The sequence below is a fragment of the Peromyscus maniculatus genome, chromosome X (assembly GCF_049852395.1).
Source record: "Peromyscus maniculatus bairdii isolate BWxNUB_F1_BW_parent chromosome X, HU_Pman_BW_mat_3.1, whole genome shotgun sequence".
NCBI classification, from domain to species: Eukaryota; Metazoa; Chordata; class Mammalia; order Rodentia; family Cricetidae; genus Peromyscus; species Peromyscus maniculatus.
This window is the reverse complement of record NC_134875.1, coordinates 16969753-16994964: the sequence shown is the minus strand read 5'-3', so window position 1 is coordinate 16994964 and position 25212 is coordinate 16969753. Positions and strand designations below refer to the sequence as shown.

Below are 25212 nucleotides of genomic sequence, written 5' to 3'. Positions count from 1 at the left end.
CTTCATTTCCTTTCTTTCTGTTTTCTTCCCCCCCCCATTTTATGGCATATTCTGATATCAAACTTGGAATCCTCCTGCATCAGCTTCCCTAGTAAAGGCTCAGGCATTTTCCAAGCATGGCACTACTAAGTGTTCTTTAAAAACTAACATTGAGGGCTAGCAAGATGACTCACCCACTCAATTCTAACATCCTGGGTTAAACCCCAAGATCCCATGTAACTTGGAAGGGGAGAAATGACTCTACAGCTGTCCTTTGGCCTCCACATGTATGTTCTGACACACATGACTATTGATACTTATATATTATGCACATGCGCACACACAATAATGATATAATACAATAGTATAAGAATTCTTTAAAATGACATTGGGCAAACTTTGCAAATTTAGTTATAAATAAGATGAGTTATAAATGAGAGCAGAGTTTTTGTACAAAAGCAGATTACCGCATTGTGAGTCAGAAACTTGATGTCTCACACAAATTGATTAACTAAGATTTTAGCCAAGCTATATGTAATCTCTGTGACCTATTTAATGGATCATTACTTTGAAATACTTTAGAATGCATTAGCTACTCCAGCTTCACATGTATCTTATGTTAAGCTGATGTGGCCACTCCAATTATTAGTTCCCGGGTGAATCTAGAAACACATCACTCTTTGAGGCTTTCTGGCAGCACAAAATGTAAAAGTATCTATAGTGGGCCCCAATCACAGGAGCAGAGAATAGTATTTCCACATCACCACCTCAGATAACTGCTACGGTGTTTTAATTTCAAGCTTATGACTTGTGTATATTTCAGTAAAAAAAAATTCAAAAATACTGAAAGAGATCAGTTGAGGTACTGAACAGGTAAATAACAATTGTCACATAAATTAAAAGAATCCAGACACTGTGACATAAGGCATATTACATAGAGCCATGAAATCACCATGTTCATCCATATAGCCTATTCTCCAGTGTGTAGTGTGCCTGACATCTGTCCTGATGTACAGTACTGCTGTTCCCATTTGTCCACATGCAGGCCTTGCAGAGAAACCTTGCTCTCACTTGATCCCCAAAAGCCAGGAAAACAAATGTTGTCTTGACTGTGGGTAAAATTAGTATATTTCCTACAGTTCAGTCAAGCACATATTCTAAAACATTGAATACCATTAATAAGAGCCCTGCAGCCCAAGATCTCTGAAACACTGAAGTTGGATCTCAAGACTCAGATGATGAATATTAACCACATTTCACAAAGCCATGGTAGAACAGACTGTTAGGAGACTCAGGCATTACGACCAAAATGAATTTTAGCTGCACTTACTTGAGAGCAGTTAACTTTTATGGTCTCAGTCCTTTGCTCTAAAGACTTGGAAATAGCACAACAATTAAATCCGATTAAGCAACTTATTGGAAAATAGATGTCACAGAGGAGTGATATCAGAGCTTGCAGACACATAGCACTTAGCAATGACCAAATACCTACACACAGCACACTGAAAGTATTCCATGCCAGCAATTTTGTGTTGGTGACCATACTTTCTATACCTTCTTCTGGGTTTCTTTGGCTTTAAACAAGCATGAACACTAACAGATTGGGATTATCCATGGCCTTACCTTACTCTTACACACAGCTGACATGCAAGCCCCTTACATCCCAGAGACATCAATCTCAGTATCTTCTGTTATTTCATTTCCCCATGACTTTTCTCAAATACCTGCCTCTGGTCCCAACTTTCAAGAGGAGAGAATCTAGTGGGGACAAGTAGGTAATGATGTTCCTATATATTATACACAATAACTGAGAAAAGCAAAAACTTAGTAAGTTGGTGAAAGTGTTGAAAAGACAGAATAAAGCATGCGATTTCATTTACACTACAAAGCCAAGTCAAATCCTTCCTTTGTAGTGACAGAGATGATGATGGTAGATGATGATAATGCTAATGAAGATGCAAAACTTCCAGTGTTGACTATGTATGAGGAGCTATTCTAACTATTCTGTGCATATTACCCCATGTAATCTTCATGTAATGTCAGCAGCACATAATTCCAATTTATAGATGGGATAAATGAGGCATAGAAAGTCAAAGCTTTCTGCCCAAAGTCATGCAGCTGGCAAGTGACAAAATTCACACTCAAACAAAACAGGAAAAAACAGTTTGGTGCCAGACTACCTGCTGTTACCCATCAAACCAAACTCTTAATGCCTTCCTAGAGCTCCCACAAGCACCTCGACAAAATGTGGCATACTCCAGGAACTCAACAGCATTGTGCAGCACAGAATACATGCTGAGTGTCCACATTTAAGCTGAAAGGCAAGAAAATAAATATTGAAATGCTTGAAGTCAGGGACCCTTTCTTATTTGTCTCATCAGTTCCACAAGGAATCAGCAGAATTGTTCTTGTGATGCTCGGGATCAAACTTGGGCTTTGGATTTCCTAACCAAGCACTCTATGACTGAGCCACACTTTTCCAGTTACTTTTTTTCCTTTTATTTTATTTTACAATACCATTCAGTTCTACATATGAGCCATGGATTCACTTGTTCTCCCCTCTCCTGCTCCCCTCCCCTTCCCCCCAGCCTACCCCCCATCCCCACCTCCTCCAGGGCAAAGCCTCCCCCCAGGACTGAGATCAACCTGGTAGACTCAGTCCAGGCAGGTCCAGTCCCCTCCTCCCAGATTGAGCCAAGCCTCCCTGCATAAGCCCCAGTTTTCAAACAGCCAACTCATGCACTGAGCACGGGACCGGTCCCACTGCCTGGATGCCTCCCAAACAGATCAAGCCAATCAACTGTCTCACTTATCCAGAGGGCCCCGATCCAGTTGGGGGCTCCTCAGCTATTGGTTCATAGATCATGTGTTTCCATTCATTTGGCTATTTGTCCCTGTGCTTTATCCAACATTGGTTTCAACAATTCTCCCTCATATAAACCCTCCTCTTTCTCGCTAATTAGACTTCCGGAGTCTATTTACTTTTTGACACCGGGTCTCACTATGTAGCTCCAGTTTGCCATGAAGTTGCTGTGGAGTTCCAGTTCATTTGAACTCATGGTCATTCAACTTCTACTTCCTGAGTGCTAGGACTAAAAGGCAGTCATCATGTTGGCTCTGGAGTCATATTTTTAAGTTAAGTGATATGAAATACACACATATATTGTTTTAATTTAAAATGATAAGGAATTTCATTTAATCCAATTTAATAGAAAATAGACAACTCCCACTAGTTCTGGAGCTGCCTATATTCTTTATAATCTTTAAATGATTTGTTGCATTTTAGTAAATTAATCATTATAGGAACTATATTGAGTATTGCATACTCAATACAGCTGAGAAGTCCCAAACAAGAAGGAACTAGGCAATCTTGAACATCTTCAATATTTTATTTATTTTCCAAATTAACAATGAGCAATGAATCAGATGTACTATGAAGGTAATATTCACCTTAACTAAATTTTTACCTGAATAGTATCCAATTTCTAATTCATTAATTCGACAAGAGAGTAACAAGAATGCCTTCCAGATCGGGTTTTAATGATGCACAGAAAACATCTAGTTTCTACTAGTGTTTTATTTTGATTTTGACTCCTGAATGGCAATGACAGATCATTCCACAAGATGGCACTCCTAATTCTTTGCATTTGTTTCCTCATCGTGATAAAAGCATCTATCTATGCTCTTTCTAACAGCTGCTGAAAAACTAGAACCATGATTTCTACTTTAGAATTCACTTTGACTCTGCTGAGTGATCATATTAACATATATCAGCTACTTGAAAACATCTGGTTTTCTTCCAGGTTACCAAATGTTACTTTGGGTACAGGTATATATTAGAGCATGAATGTATGTATGCTTCACTGTCAGTGAAATGGAATATTTCTCTACTACAGTGGGCCCCTATACTGAACAACACTCAACCTTAAAGTTACAAAAAGTAGAAACCTGCCCAGAACACTGCAGGCAAGCAGAGCTCCAGTAGGAGATCTTGAACATATCACATTATTCTTCCCAGGGATGTTTCAATTGCATTTTTGAGATCCTTGTACCCAGATAGCTCATATTAACCATGCCTAACAACAACGGTCCTGTGTGCCTTTGCCAACCTTCACCTTAAAACATGTATATAAAAAATAAGCTGAATTTAACAAATATCCTGAGGATGAAAGGAATAATCATGAAATTATAATAACATTTACTGTATGCTATACACCATGAAGTTTGCTGAGCAATGTGGAAAGTTTATTTTCATCTAACATAATGAAAGTAGCTAGCCAAGACAAGTGGACCCTGTTCTTCTTTGGGTTTTTGTTCTGTTTTGGTGGAGTTTGTTTTCTTATTATTTTTTGTTGTTTGTCTGTTTTGATTTTTTTGTTGTTTGAGAGAAAACAAGACAATGGAAGGGTATCAGGAAGTTGGAAGGCTCTAGGAGGAATTGGGAGAGGGGAAAGAATAAGATCAAAATATTTAAATATAAAATTTTAAATGTATATTTTTAAAAAAGAAACATTTTTAAATACAAAATAAATTACAAGAAGACTCCTATGAAGCATTTTATGTACACAACAGATAATTATTAATATTATAGGCAATTCTCAAATATTAAATAATTTTAATTAATCACCATGAAGCTATTCTGAAACTATATGTACATAGAGAACAGTATTTGGCAAGATTCTCCCTCCTGGCAAATAATACAACTGGGGTTCATATCTTTGGAAATAAAACTCCAGGGTCTACAATCCAGTACTACAACTGTATTTCATAAATGCAAAATAATTAAGGATATGAGACCAGAAATTTCTTTAAATTTCTGCTACTAAGCCTAGAAATGTTTCTGAGTTGGCATCTTTTCTCCTCCTTGCCCCATGCTTATTTTCACTTCTCTGTCCTGAGCTATTTTCTTTTAGCCTCATTTAAGACCTCACTCATCTTTCTTATCACTTTTATATTTAAAACAACATCAAGATAGAGACAGGGAAATTTGGAGCTTGTAGACACTCAGCAATTTACTGTACTGCCTGCTACTAATTTGAAGTAAAACATCAGGCATGTGGCTGGAGAAAGGGATGAGTGTTTAAAATAAAAGACAACAGTGAATAACAATAAGTAGTGGACAGAGACCACTACTGAAATAGTAAATTTTATATTAAAAGATTGTGCAAATAACTGAAAACAAAATGATGGCACAAGAGGAGAAACCTCTGCACTAATGGAGCTGAAGTAAAAGAGAAGAGGAAAGATATATTCTGGGGCTTCTGAGTAAAGAATGGCCAGCCCAGATTGCTAAATAGAGAATTTATACTTTGTAGTTAATGGGAAAAAATAAAGACCCTCCTAAATGAGCACAAACTACAGCATTATAGAAGATAATTAAAGGAATCCTACATACAGATAAGAGAGAGAGAGTCACAGACAGGAACTGTCAGGAAAGGATATATGAAATAAATAGATGATCAAATGAAAACTTGGAAAGAATCAAGCATGTCCAACTACGTCAACTAGGAAGGTTAGAAGATGAAAAAGGAGAAAGAAGATAATGAACAATACTTGACAGCTAGGCAAAAAGTCTAAGAATCAGGAACTTCTTCTCATCAATAATCTGAAATGTAAACAGTCTCCAATGTCTAATTAAATGTTGCAGACTGGCAAGATGCACTACAAACAAGATCCAACTGTTTTTTCTTGTTTGAGAGAAACAAGGGTCACAAAGGACTACATCTTGAATGAAAAAGAATATTTTAAGTAATGGAAACTCAAAGTAAGCAGGTGTAAGTGTACTCATCACTGATAAAATAGACTCCAAAAAAAATTAGTCAGAAGAGATAAAGAAGGTCACCTGAGGGCCTGAAAAGATGGCCAAGAGATTAAGAGCAGGTATTTCTCTTCCAGAGGACCTGAGTTCATTCGGTTTCCAGCACCTAAATAAGGAGGGTCACAATCACCTGTAATTCCAGAGGTACCCAATGACTGACCTCTATGAGTCCCTCCACACAGAAACACACATGTACACACACACACACACACACACACACACACACACACACACACACACACCCCTATATATAATAAAAAAATGAAAGAAATATTTTATTAGAAAAGGTCAGCATATCTTAATAAATAGGACCCATAATAATATACAAGGATTGAGACTGGGAAGATAGCTCCATTGGAAAGTGCTTTTCTGGCAAACGTGAGTACTTGGATTTGACTCTTAGAACCAACAAACATAAAGCTGAGTGTGATGCCTATGACCATCTGGCCAACTAGACTAGTCTGCAATAGTGCAATGGTGAGTTCCAGGCCAATGACAGAACACATCACAGACAGACAGACAGACAGACAGACAGACAGACAGACACACACACACACACACACACACACACACACACACACACACACACAGCCGATGGTACCTAAGGAATGACAATCAAGGTTGTCATCTTACTAAAAGGACATAATAAACTAATACAGACGATTGTATCCAACACCTGCAGAATGTATTTTCTTCTTAGCAGCCAATGCAAGATCTACAAAATTAGATGATATTTTAGGCCATTAATTAAGTGTTACTAACTAGAAAAACATCAAATAACTTTTTGAATATTATAGAATCATAATAAAGTTAGAAATAAACAGCAAAAGCAACTACACAGACATGTGGAGAATGAAAAATCCACTTTTGAATGATCAGTACACCATTGAAGAAACCAGGAAGTAAAGATAAACATTCCTAGAATCAATGAAAACCAAAATACACCTTATTAGAAACTTTGGGGTATAGCAATGGCAATTGTAATAACAAATTTCATAGCTAGGAGGATTTAGATTAATAAATACCAGACAGAATGCATTTTGATGTCATAAAATCAAGAATAGGCCAAATCCCAAATCTGTAGGAAAAAAGTAATAATCAGGCAAAACCCATTAAGAACCAATTAACAACAATCCTGGCTAAGATGTAAGGGAAAAGGATCCCCCACACTATACTGGTAGAAATATAAATTATTATAGCCACTATAAAATAAACTAAAACAAGAATTACCATCAAATCCAGTTACATCACTTTAGGGTATACCCAAAGTAATCAAGGTTAGTATACATTAATGGTGTCCACATTCATTGCTACAGTATTCACAATAGCCAAGACACAGAATCAACTTAGCTGTCTGTCAATATATGAATGTATAATTAAAACGAAGTACACCCAACAGAGCATTCCGCCATAAAAGACTGAAATTATAACATGTTCAGGAAGACAGGTAGAACTGGGAATCATCATGATAAACTAAATAAGCCAGACTTAGAAAGTCAAATGATGAGTGTTTCCTCTCAAATATCGAATCTAAGTTAAAACAAAAGCACATGAAAATAGAAATGTGGTTATCTGGGAAGATAACAGGGACCAGAATCAAGAAGAAAGGGGGCAAGAAAGGGTAGGGTAGTGAGTACAACTAATCAAAATTATGTAAATATATGAAAATATCACAGTGAAAAACATTGTTTTTGTACAATTAATATATGCCAGGCCTCTTATGCAGATAAGAAGGCATACATGCATCTCTACTTGCTCCTTTGCACAAAATATAACCATAAACCATGGAAATACAAAATACAACCATAACCCATGGGAAGCAACCTAAAGAGCTGCTCACAGCTGCTGTTACAAAGGACTAGCGAAGAGGCATGGTATCTTATGACTTCTTGCTACCAACAAATAAGTGATGCAGGCTCATCAGTTCCTGATCCTTGCAGAACAACTGGCAGGCTAATTTCTTGTTGCAGGATATGATAAACCCTTTGACAGTATCAGTTGATCTTGACACTAACATCAATGCAAGGGAGGACTGGTTAAGAGTCTTGCTCACAATAAGCAGTCAAGGGATGCATTCTGCCCATTCTACCAGGACTCTGATCCCTTAGAAACTCCAAGCACTCTCATAGCACTGGCAAGGGCCATCCACTCTAATAAGCAGATCTACTATAATGTTCGTCTCCACAGTTCTCATATGCTCCTTCTTTAAGAGACATCAGAAATCCAGGTTAAAGCAAGCAAGAAGATTCTACCCTCTACCTAACAAGTATTTGTTTACACAAAGGGGACAAAGAGACCTGAGATTACATTCTTCCTTCCAGGAAGATAGAGTAAATGGGTAAAAATGATGAAAAGGACCTCCTCAAGAAAGTTATTGCTTCCTATTTGCCTTCATAAGTCTGTCCTTCTTTCACTAGGAAAGCCTGAAATATCTCATGTGCCAGGCCGATCAAAACAGCACTGACCCAAAAACTAAGTTTTGGTTTTTAAGATATTATTTAGGCAGTCATGGGGAAATATCATGGAGTCCCAACCATAGACAAAGAACTAAAGGCAACTAATGAGTGCTGAGGAAGGAGTAATTAGCCCATCTTAGGGATGAGCCCTCTAATTGGTTATTCAATCCAATGTAGCCAACCCTAACATCATATACACATAAACAACAAAAATGGACTCAGCAGACTGTTTGTATATATTTGTGCATCTAGGTACAGATATGTAACAATAAGAATCAAATAAAAGATGGTCATTAATTTGAGAAGGAGATGGGAGAATCTGGGAGGGGTTATAGAGAGGAAAAAATGGGGAAATGACATAGTTACATTTTAATTAAAATATATTTTAAAACTTGGGGAGGGAAAATAAGCTGTTATTAACATTGTAATCTACTGACTAGGACAGGACTATCACACTGAATCTTTGTGTAGTAAATTCTTATTCAAGAAAGATATAGAACTCTACCCTCTGAACACATGAACAAAAATATATAGGACACATTTTAAAATATTCAGGCTCATGCAAAGACCTAGGAAAAAAATCTTAAGATGAGGTAGTGGGTATTGAGGACATGTTAATACTGTATTAATTTAGCATTATCTACAAAGATTTTAAAGCACCCATTATGAAAATATTTAGCATCATTTACTTACCCCTTTGACATAAATGAAAATAAAGCAATTTCTCAGGGAAGAATTAGAAGTTAAAAGGAAGAACCCAATAGGAAACATAGAAATGTAATCTACCATATTGTAAATCAAATTTTAATAGTACACAAGAGATTATATTGAGTAGCAGCAGTAAACATGAGAAAAGATGAATGAAATTCAAAAACCTGAACAGAAACTAGAAAAAGGAACAAGAAGCAAAGGAATATAAGCCCCAACTTCCATATCATAGGAGTCCATAGAGGATAAAGAAAATGGGGCTGAAAGAATGTGTATGGAAATAAGTGTACACACTCTTGTACTTTGATTGAAATTATACCTCCTATGGATTCTGTAAGCTAACTCTGAATGAGATAAACACAAAGAAATCATTAGTGACAGATATAATCCTTAAAAATTTGAAAAAAAAAACAAGAAATAAATCTTTCAAGAAGCTAGAAAGCTACCACACATTACTCATAAAGGAACATGAATTTGAATGACAGTAGATTGCTCATCTGAAACCATGGAGACCAGAAGAAAGCAGAAAAATATTTCTCAAATACTGAATTTTAAAAGGTGTCTTTTTGTTTGTTTCTTGTGAAAGACCATATGAAGAGAATGATTACAGACTTGGAAAAAATCCTTCAAAACTACATATCTCTCAATTTTTTTTTCTAGGAATCTTGACCCTCTAGAGAAGATTCTACAATAGTGGGTTTCCATATAAAATGAAAAGAGGTAAAACATTACAGGTAATTACCATTTGTAGCTGGAGAATTTCTCTCCAGCTCCCACCAAGTCCCACCAGTCCCGGAGCCCACTTATAAAATAAACACACAGACACTTATAATATTTAAACTGCTCAGCCATTAGCTTAGACCTACCATTGTCTAGCTCTTACTCTTATACTAAGTCCATTTCTGTTAATGTATATGTCGCCACATGTTCTGTGGCTTTACCTGTTGCCTCTACATGAGGCTCCCTGAACAGCAGCTGGTGTCTCCTCCTCTCTGCCTTCCCCTCCTTTTTCTCTCTCCTCTCTGTTAGTCCCACCTATACTTCCTGTCTGGCTACTGGCCAATCAGTGTTTTATTTATACAGAGCGATACCCACAGCAACCATTGCTCTCAGTTGTACTACAGAACTGGGCAGTTAGGTCCTATTGCTAAGGACAACACAGATGAGACTAGAGCATGAAGAGGTCAAGCTGGTATTCAACTACAACTTTCACCCCTAGTGCATAGTGCTGAAACATGGTGTCTCATGAGAGAAGCTCCTTCTTGCAGTTGGCAGTAATTAACACAGAGAACCACAATAGGCCACAATGCAAGCAGTAAGACACTGCAGAATAATCAGCCCTAAATGGAATATCTTTACCAACCCTCTCACCCCAAATCTCAGAGATCTTTGTCAAAGAGAGGATGGAAAGATTTTAAGAGCCAGAAACTAGGTAACTCCAAGGAAGCAGTGCTTTCCAGATACAATGGGGCTGCATGTATGAACTCATAGGGATTGTGACAGTGTGCAAAGGAACTGCACAGGCCCAGGCCACACATAATCTCAGCATGGAGAAGGGAGAACTGGGTGCATGTTCACATCCCTAGCTGGGGATCTAATGTCATTAGCTGCTAGAAGGAGAGTAAGTTTTCTTTAATGGTGTGAACCCTGGTAGGCTGACCATAACTTAGAACAGGTTCTATAAGCAAGAGTATTTGAGGAACAAAAACTGTACTAGAGGGATTTAAAAATCAGAAAAGGATGTCATGATGTTGGATGGGTATGGATGTGGGAGGGGGTCTGGGAGGACTTGGGGAAGGCGAATATAACAAAAATATCTTGTACAACATTTCAAAGAATTAATAAAAAAACATTTTAAAAGAGACACAAAAAGCAAGTTAGTTCCAGAAAATTGTTAAAGTTCAAAGATAAAAATCACATTGTCTAGCTTAAAAAATACACAATAAATACTATGTCAAAGAGACTATATGGATGGCAAATAACAATTTGAAAAAAGTTACTTAGCTATCGTGATAATAATAATAATAATAATAATAATAATAATAATAATAATAGTAATAATAAAAGAACCATGGTAAGATAGCACTTAAAACCTATCAAGACAGCTAAAATACATGATAGCAAAGCAGACATGGTTATAACAGGGCATCAGAGTAGAGTCCTGAGGCATGGGAATTATGCTGTGCCTTATCAATGGAGTAGCACATAAAACGATGAAACTCTACAGAAATGAATACTCATACTCACAGGCAAGTGCAGGTGGTACTTAGAACTCTAGGCAGAATTGATGTTTTTCTATAAGTGTCAATATCCAAACTGTATTGTGTAATTGTGGACTATTGCAATTGAGGGAATCTAGGAACGTTGTGCAATGTGTCTCTGGGTACTGTTTCAGATAATTATCTTAGTAGCAACTGCAATTTAAAAGGACACTTGTCATTCAACTAAAATAAAGTAAAAGCTTTCATGTAAAGATTCATGTTCCTATATAGCTACCCTCATCACCTTTTAAAGTTTCCTAACACAGCCAAACCATTTAGAAATTCTTCTGTCTTTCCCATCTCAATTTTATCATCATTTATTCAGTCCTCAAACTTGCAAACTTCAACAAGGAACTTCTTATCCATATATCCAATGTTGAACTTACTACCTTTAGTTTACTTTGGGAAACCTTTCTTTCCTATGTCACATGACATTCTTTAATTCCATGTTTGGGTCCTTATTACTCTACTTGTCTACTTTTCCTACTTCCTACCACAACATCATTTTAGCAATTGTCCCATGTCATCTGACCTTATCTATCCATTCAGAACTTAGAGTTGATAATGCTGGGTCTTCATTTATTCCAAACAAGCATAACTTACCAGCTTCTTTAGCCCTCCATTACATTGACAGGATCCATTTTAAAGTCATGGCTAGAGATATTAAAGTTATTAGTGAATATTCATTATACAAAATCATGGCTTTTTTACTATGATACTTTTGTGCATTTATTTTGATACTTTTGTACATGCATAGTACTGTGTATTGCTCAAATTTACTCCAACCATTATTCTTTCTTGTTCTTCCTTGTGTTTATCATTCTTCTCTCACATGGATCCCACTTCTTTAATGCCATGAATCATAAATATAACTGCACATATACATACATATATTTATCTCTAGAGTTCATGTGTGAGTAAACACATATTTGTCATTCTGAGTCTGACTTCTTTTGCTTAACTCAGTTCTATCATTTTTTACTGCAAGTAGAATAAATTTACCCTTCTTTATGGCCAACTAAAATCCCACTGTATATTCCATTTTCTCTGTGCATGGGCATCTAGTCTGCTCCCATATCTTGACTATTGTAAACCATGCTTGAATAAGTATGTAAGCACAAATATCTCTGTGGTGTGATGAAACAGACTCCTTCAGGTATGTATCCACAAGTGGTAGAGCTGCAATTTTTAGAATTTATAGCCTTTTTTTTTTTAAAAAAAGGACTTTCATACTGATTTCCATAGTGTATGCACCAGTTTACACCCCCACTAGCAGTGAATAAAGGTTCTTTGTCCCCAACATCCTCACCACCCCTTTTTTTCTTGATGATAACAGTAAATTTTAAATGAGCCTTCTATTATCTCTGAACTTCCCACCAATATGACTTCATTATTCACCTTGACACTAAAAGTCTTTCCTTTCCTCCATATGCAGTGCATTCCATCCAGTTTTCTCAAGCATCCCTTGTTCTTGCATCTTATGTCATTTTCTTCTCTGTAGAACCATCCTCAACCACAAATCAACATGGCCAACATGCAAACAATCTTGTGCCACCTCTCTTTTCCATTTGCTACCCTTCCTTTGTACCCTCTTTCACAACAACATTTTTTTTTATTAGCCAGTATTCATTATTTTTGTTCTTCCTGTTTATAAACTGAGCTCACTCTGGTCTAGTTTCTGTCTTCAGCTCTCTAGAGACAAATGTTGTCAAAATCATTAACAATCCTCACACAGCCAAAACTTAGGTACTTATTTTTCTAAACTTCATTTCCTTGAAGTCACAGTAGAACATAGTATGAACAAATACCCCATCTTGGATAAAATTCACTGTTTCCTCATTTTTTTTACAACAGTCTACATACTTACATCTATTTCTATCTCCATGGCTTTTTTTGTTTCTGTGTTTTCCAGAATCCCTTTCTTTTCATCCTATATAAGCTTATTCAAGCCAACAGTTTCAAATACTATGCGTGTTGTATCTCAAGTTCACTTCCACTTATAGTTTCTAATGACCACCTGAAATCTCTACTTTTTGATGGCTAATAAGCAGTTCAAACACAATATGACAAGAGTCAAATCCATAAATCTTCCAATCAAATTCCTCATCATTTCCCATTTGCTCCTATAAAAAGCAAGGATTCTTTGTAGGGAATGAAAAGGCCACTGGATCTGTGGACGGTGGTACACAATTTCAGCACTCAGAATGCAAGGCAAGAGGATCTTGTCAAGACTGAGACCACCCTGGTCTACACAGAAAGTTACAGATTAGCTTGGACAATGTAGTAATACACTGTTTCAAAAAGTAAAAACTAAACGGGACACAGTTGCTCTCTCCAAAGTATGAGTCACTCAGCCTTTCACTTCAGGGCTTTCCCTGAGGGTTTAATTTCCAGACTTCTCTAATCTACAGTACTTGCTTCAGCCATGATTGAAAAAAAATGTAGCTCTATATGGTGATTTTTTTATACTGAAATGTGATTTTATTTGTATGTTAATAAATAAAGTTGCCTGGGGTTCAGAGCTAATAGCAAGCCATAGCAGAAGTCGGGGTGGTGGTGGTGCATGCCTTTAATCCCAGCACTTGGTAGGCAGAGCTAGGCAGATCTCTGTGTGTTCAAGGATACAGCCAGCATTGGAGACACACGCCTTTAATCTCAATACCAATCATAGAAGACCTGGAGGTCTGTACAGACAGGCAGTGATGAGGTGGTCATGTGGTTGGGATTACAACCAATGAGAAGGCAGAACAGAAAGTCTATATAAAGACAAACACATAGGAAGTAGCTCTCTCTTGGCTGAAGAGGATCGCCGAAGTAGGAAGGGTAAGACTCTTAGCTCTGACCTCTTGGACTTTTATCCTTACATTGGCTATGTGTTTCTTATTTGATAAGACGGTTACTTCTACACCTCTAAGACTTTGCTGAGATTCTTCAACCTATCACTGCTTTTGACCTCTTGATGTTTTACACCTACCCAAAGCCAAACATCACTGACCACCAAGGCCAGGGAACAGCACTGGCCAAATAGGACACATCTGAAATCTTTCAGGGATTCAGTCCAGTTAAATATATCTCTGAGGAGCTATGTGAACTTGTGCAAGCCATATAACTCCTCCATTATATGGCCAAAACAGCCCTTATTAACACTAACATTCCACAATCTACTTCTAGTTTTCAACTGCAAAACATGAGTTTTATAGGCATCACATCAAAGACAGGAAATACAATAGTTAATTTTCTTTTCTTCCCTGAAAAACCTGTCTAGTTAACCAATGCTTTCATCTGTCTTCTGAGAAACTTTAAGCTTCCAAATGAAACTGCCAATATCAGCCCACTTAATAGTTTACAATTGTAACCATTTTAGAATCGTTTCTCTACCATGGTGGTTCGTGACTGCCGTTTCAAAGGAGAAGATTTCTCCTCATTATCTACACCATGAAAATGTTTGAAAAGAAATGAAATGAGGAATGATTAATTGATATTAGAATTAGTCCTTAATCAGCCAGATGGGGCTGTGGAAATTTCATGGAAGCATTGGCTTTGGTGGCCCAGATCTTGTACAGAGAAAAGATGCAGTTTCACAAAACAAGATGCTGAGCATCTTAGTCTGTTAGGACTGCTGAGACAGCTTAGCATAGGTTGGGTGGCTCAAGCAATAGACATTAATTTTTCACAGTCTACATGCCAGAAGTTCAAGACCAGGGTGCCCACATGCTCAAGTTCTTTCAAGTTGCAGAAAGCCAACCATATTTATATATTTTCACAGGGTACAAACAGAACCAGCTGAGAGACTATCCATGGACCTTCTCCACTATCTCTGTTCCCTCAGAAGCAGACCTCAGGGTCACCTCTAACACTGCCACAGAACTTCAGCTGCTGTCTCCCCAGTGCATGTCTCCTGTGGATCCCATAGATCAACCCTTCCTGGCCTCCCTTTCTTCCAATACCAGCAATCACTCCCCTGTGAACACACTGAACAGGCAAGTGAAACAGGAAACACACTGTCAACACACTCTTCAAAAATCCAGAAAGGAAACAGAAACCAAGGGGCAAAACATCCACCCAACAAAGACAAACCTAGAAATCATCACCTAGACCTATAATCATCCCAAACCCAGATGCGTAGACACCAGCATAAGAACACAATAACAGCCAGAGAAATATGAATCCACCAGAACATGGCTGTCTTACCACAGCAGACTCTGAATATTCTAACACAGCTGAAGCATAAGAAAAAGGCCTTAAAATCAACTATATAAAAATTATAGAGTTCCTTAAAGAGGGAATGAATAAATTCCTTAAAGAAATCAAGGAAAACACAAGCAAACAATTGGAGGAAATGAATAAATCCCTCAAACAAAGCCAAGAAAAACAAAACAAAACAAAAAACCATTGAAGAAAAGGAAGAAATCTTCTCAAGACCTGAAGAAACAAATTGGAGATATCAGAAGATATAAAGATCTCTCATGATCATGGATTGGTAGGATTAATATAGTAAAAATGGCCATTCTACCCAAAACAATCTACAGATTCAACACAATACCTATCAAAATTCCAACACAATTCTTTACAGACTTTGAAAGGACAATTCTCAACTTCATATAGATATACAAAAAACCCAAGATAGCTAAAACAACCCTGAACAATAAAAGAACTGCTGGAGGTATCACCACCTCAGATTTCAAGTTGTACTACAGAGCTAAACTAATAAAAATTGTATGGTATTGGCACAAATACAGACATGTTGATCAACGGAATTGAACTGAAGATCCAGACATAAATACACACACTTATGGACCCCTGATTTTTTTTTATAAGAAGCCAGAAATACATATTGGAAAAAAGAAAGCATCTTCAAAAAATGGTGATGGTCAAACTAGATGTATGTATACAGAAAAATGCAAAAGATCCATATCTATCACCCTGTACAAAACTAAAGTCCAAATGGAAAGATCTCAACATATCAGACACTGAATCTGATAGAAGAAAAAGTAGGAAATAGCCTTGAATGCATTGGCACTGGAGACAACTTTTTGAAGAGAACACTGATAGGGCAGGCATTTAAGAACAATTAATAAAGGGGATCTCATGAAACTGCCAAGTTCTGTAAGACAAAGGACACAGTCAATAGGACAAATTGGCAGCCTCCAGAATGGGAAAAGACTTACCAACTCCACATCCAATATAGGTCTAATATTCAAAATATATAAAGAACTCAAACAAATAGATATAAAAAAATTCATTAAAAATGAGGTACAGATCTACACAGAGAATTCATAATAGAGGAATCTCAAATGGCTGAGAAACACTTGAAGAAATGTTCAACATCCTTGGCCATCAGGGAAATGCAAATCAAAACTACTTTGAGATTTCATCTTATACTTGTAAGAATATAGTGGTTCTCAATATTTCTAATGGTGCAACTCTTTAATACAGTTCCTCATGTTGTGGTGAACCCCAGCCATAACATTATTTTTATTGCTACTTCATAATTATAATTATGCTACTATTATGAATCACAATGTAAATATCTGATATGCAGGATATCTGATGTGTCACACCTGTGAAAGGGTTGTTTGAACCCCCAAAGAGTTCATGACCTACAGGTTGAGAACTAACTGTTGGGATAGGATCAATAACACAAGTGACAGCCAGCTCATGCTGGTGAGGATATGGAGTAACATTCCTCCATTGCTGGGAGTGGTGAAAACTTGTATAGCCACTATGGAAATCAATATGATGGCCCCTCAGAAAACTTGGAATTGATCTACCTCAAGACCTGGCTATACTGCTCTTGGGCATATACTCAAAGGATGTTCCATCCTATGGCAAGAACCCTTGCTTGATTATGTCCATTGTGGCTTTATTCACAATAACTAGAAACTGGAAACAACTTAGATGCCCCTGAACTGAAGAATGAATAAAGAAAATGTACATTTACACAATTTAATATTACTCAGGTATTTTAAAAAAATGACATCATTAAATTTGCAGGCCAATGGATACAACTAGAAAAAGGGCATCCTGAGTGAGAGTAGTATGACAGGCCCATAGGGTTGAGGAAATTGGCTCAGACCAGTAGCCAAGGCATGTACATAATGTACTCCTTAAGACCCAACCTGGAGTCTGCCTGAGGGCCTAGCAACAGGAGTTGTCAGAGTTCCTAGTCAATGATGTCAGAGCTCCTGATTGTGCAGAATCTACCTGAAGGCCCAACAACAATAACTGTCAGAGTTCCTGATCATGCAGAGTCTGCCTGAGGAACTAGCAACAATCACTGTCAGAGTTCCTGATCATGCAGAGTCTGCCTGAGGAACTAGCAACAATCACTGTCAGAGTTCCTGATTGTGCCCAGCCAATGAGGGATGACCACACAGACTGGGCCCTTGGTGGAGGGTATATAAGGCCTACCCTATTATTAAATAAAGGAGTTCATTATTTGTTTTCAATGGATTCCTGGTGTCTGAGTTGTTGATGTACTTTCTCACCCCTTCCCCTGAGGGAGCCATTAGAATCCAAGCAACAAGTGAGGTAACCAAGACCCACAAAGACAAATATGGTATGTATTCAATTATAAGTGGATATTAGCTGTTAAGTAAATGATAATCAAGTTATAATCTACAGACCCAGAGAAGCTAGGTAAAAAGGAGGGCTTTCGGTGGGAGGTATGGAGCTCCCTGGGAGGTGGAAATAGCATAGATTTCTGTGAGCTTTCTAGGGGCAGGTGAGGATGGGATCAGGAGGGATCAGGTATTGAGGAAGGATAGATGGAGAGAATTTGGAAAGATAAAGCTGGAATTTGGGGCCATTCAGGTTGGATGGTCAGTCTAGAAACCTAATGTAGTGGAAAGTTCGTGGAATTTGTGAGAGTGAACCTAATGAGGACTCTTAGTAACGGAAGATATGGAGTCTGAACTGGCCATCTTTTGTAGCCAGGCAAGGTTTCTGGTGGTGGGAATGAGTTGCATTCAGTTGAGTTATTGGCCAAGGGAGTCTTATGGAGATCCTTAAACAACTCAGGCTTTTGCTAGGGCAGAGGTTCACTATCTGATACTTGATAGTGGGATCCCATTAATGAAGACAACATCCACACAGCTCATTGAACTTAGAGTGGTTGAGTTAGTGCCTACATGGAGCCTTCACTGCCACATTCTAATTTCTTTGGCACAGAAAGGTACTCTGCAGGCTATGGAAAGAGAAACCTGGACACCAATCAAGCCATAGAACCCTCAACCCACCTGCAAGGTGTGCTGAGGCAATGGTGGCACAGAACTTGTGAGAGTGTATAACCAATGTCTGGTTTATCTTGAAGCCCCTGCCATGAGAGGGAGCCCATGTCCTAAACTACCTGGATAGCCAGGAACAGGAGACTGGATAGCCCAGAGACATAGAAGAGAAGAAAATACAATTGCCCCCTCCACCCCCCAAAAATGAAATGATTCCTTTAGCAGTAAATCAGAACAGATGCAGAGACCCAAAGCCAGATATTGTTGAGAGAGAGTCTAAATTGGAGGTCTCCACTGGGTCCCTCACCTTGGAGCTCAGGGAACCCCATAGAAGAGGAGGAAGGAAGATTTTAGGAGTCAGAAGGGATGCAGGGTGCCATAACAACATAGCCCACTGAATCAACTAAGAAGGGCTCACATGGTCTCACAGAGACTGAAGTGACAAGCATAGGGCCTGCATGGGTCTGCACCAGGTCTTCTGTGTATATGTTATGGCTGTTACCTTGATGTTTTTATGAAACTCCTAACAGTGGAAGTAGGGATTGTCTCTGACTCTTTTGCCTGCTCTTGGGACTCTTTTCCTCTTACTGGGTTGCCTCCTCCAGCCTCAGTATGAGGGCTTTTGCCTTGTATTATTGTATCTTGTTTTGTTGTGCTTGGCTGTTGTCTCTTGGAGGACTGCTCTTTTCTGAAAGGAAACAAAGGAGGAGTGGACCTGCAGGAGATGGGAGATGGAGGATTGAGGAGCTGAGAGGAGTGGAGGGAGAGGACACTAGTTGGGATGTATTATATGAGAGAAAATTCTAGTTTCAATAAAAAAAGAAAAATTAATCTTAGGCTTCTTCTTATAAGGGTACTGCCACATTATGAAACTTCCAAGCCCACACCACAATTATTTTCCAACAGCCCACTTTCAAATACAATCACATCTAGGCTGGGATTTCAAGATGTGATTTGTAGGGGTATGAAACCGCTAAACCCATGGCTCTGGCGGGAAACCTGAATTACTGACAAGATGGCTCAGTGGGTAAAGGTGGATGCTGACAAGTTGGAAGATCAGAGTTCAATCAACAGCATCCTCGTGGTAAGGAGAACTGACTCGTACAGGTTGTTCTTCAGCTTCCACATGCAAGCCATTGCATGCATACTAAATGAATAAATGTGATAAAATTAGAAAACATAAATGTAGCTAAGGCATTTCTTCTGGTAAGCCACCTCTGACTCTGCCAGGGGACCCTCTTCAAATACGCTGCAGGCTACCACAATAAAATAATCAGTTTACCTATGAAAGTCTATGAGGCAGGCAGAACTGCTGCACGTTTCAGATAAGCTAGAGCATGTGCTATAGTTCTCCCCAAATGACTAGACATCCCACAAAAATATCCAAGAGGGGGGACCTTGAGGCCAGCAATGGCCAGCAGATTCCAGAGCCTATCAGAAAGCACCAACTTAGAAATGAGCACTAAGGCAGACCTTTCCCCAGGATGGGGTGGAGGGTATATAAGGATTACCCTTTCCTAAAAATAAATGAGCTTGCTTGCAACCTCCCTGAGTCTGTGTTGTTGCCTCCACATCTCCTTATCCCTGCCCCCAGGGCCTAGAAACCTCACTAGGCAAACAGCAACAAGCAGACTCTGCTTCATCTCTTTATTGTGAGACTAGGAGTGAGACTGACATATTGAATGTATAGGTTTTCTTCAGAATTTGCAAGGGGTTAGTTCCAAGGTGACTCATAAATGTGAGAATCTGCACATGCTCAAATCTCATAGACAAGTTGTGGTATTTGAATATAATATAAAACCACCTACTCACCTACTTTAAATCCTTTCTAGAGTATGTGGTGGTAATCTAATTGTACTGAAATATTATTTTGATTGTATGTTAATAAATAAAGTTGTCCGGGGGTCAGAGCTATTAGAGCCATAGCAAGAGTGTGGCGGTGGTGGCACACGCCTTTAATCCCATAGATCTCTGTGTGTTCAGGGATATAGCCAGCATTGGAGACATATGCCTTTAAGACCTAGGGGGCTGTACATTCAGACAGTGACGAGGCAGTCATGTGTTTGGGTTTACAACCAATGAGAAGGCAGAACAACATACTATAAAAAAAACGAACAGACAGGAAGTAGGTCTCTTTCGCGAAGCTGGGACAGCAGGAGGAAGGGTGAGATTTTAGCTCTGAGCTCTGACCTCTCGGCTTTCTCTTTTACATTGTTTCTGTGTTTCTTATTTAATAAGACGGTTGGTTACATCTATAAGAGTACTTATAATATTTAATAAATCATGGAAGCTATACAAGAAAAAAGGATCTCTATGTTCAATATAGATGCACAAATGGTCAAAATGTTTCATATATATGCAAGAAAAGAAGCTCATAAGCGTTTGGTCAGAAATATGAATTCAATGAAAATAGCTCATTTGTTAGCCATCTACATGTCTCTAGTTGTCTCTAAAACATTTATAAAACTTGTGAATTTTGATAGATTAGCTTTGAGCTATGGCCATGATATTGAAATGTTCACCATATTTAAAATGTTGGCTCTTTAAAACTTAATTCAGCATCAGCTCCTTCATCTCTTAAAATTCCTACAACTTATACAATCTTGTCCCAAACTACAGATGATTTAAACTGTATCCCATGGAAACGATTTGAAAGATGTGGAAAGTGACCATGATTTGAATGGTGTTATAAGTGACATAATTGCGCTGGTGCTTCTAGTTTCTCAGAATAATATTCTTTCACCTTTGGAGTTCAAACTTAGTTACATGAGGACTAAGGTACTTCTCTGAATTGTCTGATCATACATGAAAGCACATATGTCTCAGATTAAACACTCTGTAAATTGTATCTAGCAACAATAAATTTAATAAGTATTATATTACCACCAACTATATAATATTCATGTATTTTATTGTTAAATTTTAACATACCTGTGAGTTACAGAGTCACAAGCTGTTGTATATATTCCTCTGCTCACAAAAGAGGATTTGAGTATTTCTTGCCTTGTTCCAAATTATCCTGGCTAGCATGTGTCAAAACTAGGCACTAAACCCATGTATTTTGGAGGTCTTTTCCCTATATCCCAAAAGCTTCTGCTAAAACTGTATTCTCCCTATTTCAATATGAGGTTCAGGTAACTTGCCTGTGGTCAAACTACCAGTATATATAGGAGTAACATGTAACCCAGTTCTGTCACATTCCTGAATCTCTACTTTGTTGAATACCACACTGCTTCAGTGAGCAAATGGATCTAGGATGGTTTGAGGCTAATTCCCTCAGGTATTAGGAGAGCCTGGGGACTTAGGAGCATACTAGAAGATGAGGACATTTCAAAAAGTAAGAGAGGAGCCATGATCCTATCTTCATATTCATATTGCTCCAATTTGTCCCTGAACAACCATATTTCCTGTTATCTGGAATAAAGTTGTAGAGTGTTGAGCTCCCTGTAATGTGTGAAATGGTGAGCTCTTCAAGTATATATTTCCAGCATTGTCCACAGAACCTTTGAGTTTTGTGATATTTGGAAAATTAGCATTTGTAGATAATACTAAGGGTTTTGAAATGAGGTTATCACAGACTATCCAAATTGAATTTAATTTAATAGTAAATGTTCTTATAAAAGAAAAACAGAGAAACTTTTGAGAGAGCATAGAAGGCAATGAAGATGAAAGTATTTAAAGATGGAAGCAGAGACTAGTGTGTTGTATCTAACAACCAAGGAATGTCTAGAGTCCTTTAACCCTAGAAGAAACAAGGTTTCACTCCCAGATACTGCAGAGAAAGGAGTTTGGACTTGTCGCCCTCAAAAGAAGAAAATAAAATGGTGTTGTTCTAAGCCATCAAGTATGTGGGAATTTCTTGGGGCAGCCATAGGAAATTAATCTATGCTCTGAGCATGACTTGAGGCACCTCAATATCCACACATACAAGAGAATAGTTCAATCTAGGTCTCAATTTGAGTATTTACATTCCAATGAATCCCCACATGGGGGACTGCTTATTTTACATATAGAACAAAGAAAGGTCCACCTTCATACATCAAAAGCCAATGCTACTAATAGCCTTGTGATTTCAGCAAACTTCTGGTATAATATGCATTGCAGGAAGCTTTTGATGCATACAAAAGCTAGGATATTAGCAAAGGAGGAATCAATACAACATAAAATATATTACTCTAAAAACATGAACAATTTAGCTAGATTTTAGTCAGAGCAATTTACCTTAAACTTCGCCTTAAGTTTCATGATGTGTTAAAAGAACCACAGGCTTTGGCTTGAAAATTTGGATTTGAATTCTGGACCTGGGTAAGGTTACACTTTCTTGAGCTGACATGGCAAGAAATTTCTTTTTATGTAAAATAGGATAAATATATTAAATATTGCCTTACTGAAATGCTGCTGATATGAAATATTGTGCATAAATATGTAACTGACACAAGTCCTCACTAAATTGTAGTTGTAGTCTAACCATCATGAGACTTCAGATGAAAGCTCTATGATTTTCTTCTTCTCCTGAGTTCACCTAGGAATGAGGGGCAAGGACTCAATTCTCAAACTTAATATTGCAACCTGAGTGAAAGATGACTTTACATTCTGGATGCAGGTTTCAAAATACAGGAGTGGTGAAATACAGTGTGCTTTCTAATTTTGAAAAGAGATGATTGCTTCTGTCTTTATTGCTAACTAGTTTTGGTTCTAAGGTCTTACAGTAAAATAACCTGACTATTTTTTTCTAGTGATTGTAATCATTCTTTTTTGAAATTAAGATAAAATTTGGTCATGTGTGGGAAACTAATGGTTAGTAGATATAGATTTTTTAAGGCAACAGATGGGGCTGCAGAGATGGCTCAACAGTGAAGAACACTGGATGCTCTTCCAGAGGACTTGGGTTCAATACCCATCACCCACATGGTAGCTCAAAACCATCTGTAACTTCAGCTCCAGGGAAGCCAAATGCCTTCTTCTGGCCTCTGAGGGCATTGCATGCATGTGGCCCACAGACATACACGCAAGCAAAACACCCATACACATAAAATTAAAAATAAAAAAAGTCAACAGAGCCAGGTGTGGTAACATAGACCCACAGTTTCAGCTCTTCAAAATGTTACAGTATATCACTGGCCCCCAGGAGTTCAAGAGTAGCCCTCTACAACATAGAAAAAGCCTCTGTCTCACAAAAAGATGAAGCCTACCAAAGTATATAATCTAATAGGCTAAGCCCTGGCATGCTATTGGATGATGGTATATACTTGAGTAGCTGGGGTGATGGAATGATTCAAGGGACATCGCATTAGGAAGGAGTACTTTCTATGAAGTCACAGTTCACTTGCATTTTGACATCAAATGACTTGATTCATTTTCATCTGTTATGCTGGGTTCACGGCTCTTACCTGTGGTCTGAACTGTCAGATCCAGTTAGGGGTGTTACAGGGAAGATCTGTCAGCATGACAGGTGGTCTTTTAAATTTTTTATTGTTCCTTGTCTCTGCACGTTGGGAATCTGACAACTGAGAAAACTCTTGTAAACTTCTTATTTAATCACTGGCAACCCCAGAGGGGAAGAAACTGACCTCATGTCCCAACGGCAATATTTTTATTTTAAAATATCCTCTCGGGGAAAAAAGAGGTCAGGGTGGAGTAAGAGCATGTGTGCTTTCAGCAGTCTCCTTTACTCTCCCCAAGTCACAGGTTAACTGTTCTGAATGGCAGTTTAGGGGAAGGAAGGGAGCAAGTGGGAGAGCGGGGAGGAAGAAGGGAAAGGAAGGAAGAACAAAGGAGAAAGCAACTGAGAGAGAAGACAGTCAGAAATAACTAAAGCCAGGAATAGTATAATGCCTGTGTTTGTCCTTAACTGAAGAGGTATTTTGACATTTTGTGCTATGCCTGACATCACAGAGCTTCTCCATGGACGTACACAAGAAGTCAAATGCAGACAATGCAAATGAGCTTTTAGTCATTCTATTGGGAGTTCTCTTTACAACTATGAACATAGAGTATGCGAAGGGTCAAGTTATTCTCTCAAGAAGCTAAACTGTGGGTGGAATAGAGCCAAATTAATTAACTCCTACATAGGTTTAAGTTATTTATAAACCTGAGAAATAAGCACCGCCTGGATTTCCAAATGCCTGAAGCTAAAACATTTAACTCTTTAACAACCAGCTAAAATATGTTAAGCTTCATTTCTGGACTAAAGAAATTTGAGGTTGGCCAGACAGTTGTGCTTCCTACATGTATTGGTCATGTGATGTGGTTTGACAGCAACACCTATAAGAAACACAGTGAAATTGAGCAAAAGTGAGTATATAGACTGCAGAGGGATACTGCTTCATGGTTAATGGGGTCCATTCTGTGCCATACATCTTGACTTTGGGTGGTCATTCTCCTATATTATCATCACTAAATCTTGATAGTTCAGACAGAACCTTCTGAATTTCCATTCCTACATCTTACCTCAGTGAGTCTTAAATGAGCATGACCTACAGAATCTATTTTAGAGACCAAGCTATGCATGGCATCTGAGTCCTATATAACTAAGACAGTGCTTGAGTTACTGAATAATGTCACTGTAAAGGATCTATTGGTTACTAGAGCCATCTATTTATGTGTCTTTCATTACAGGATTATGCTGTTGGGCCTAGAGATGTGGTTAAGCCTTCTTCTCTTCCACATAACTTCAGTTTCAGAAAAACAGCATAAGCATAGCTTTTGCAAAAGGACGGCTTTTTTTTTTTTTTTAGCTACATTTGCTTTCTATGACACAGAGA

General features: G+C 38.1%; 1 protein-coding gene across 2 annotated transcripts in view; it reads right to left on the bottom strand.

The window, feature by feature from the left end:
• Fgf13 (fibroblast growth factor 13) overlaps positions 1 to 25212 on the bottom strand; it is a 497128-nt gene that overhangs the window by 142863 nt on the left and 329053 nt on the right. The gene's annotated exons all lie outside the window — the stretch shown is intronic.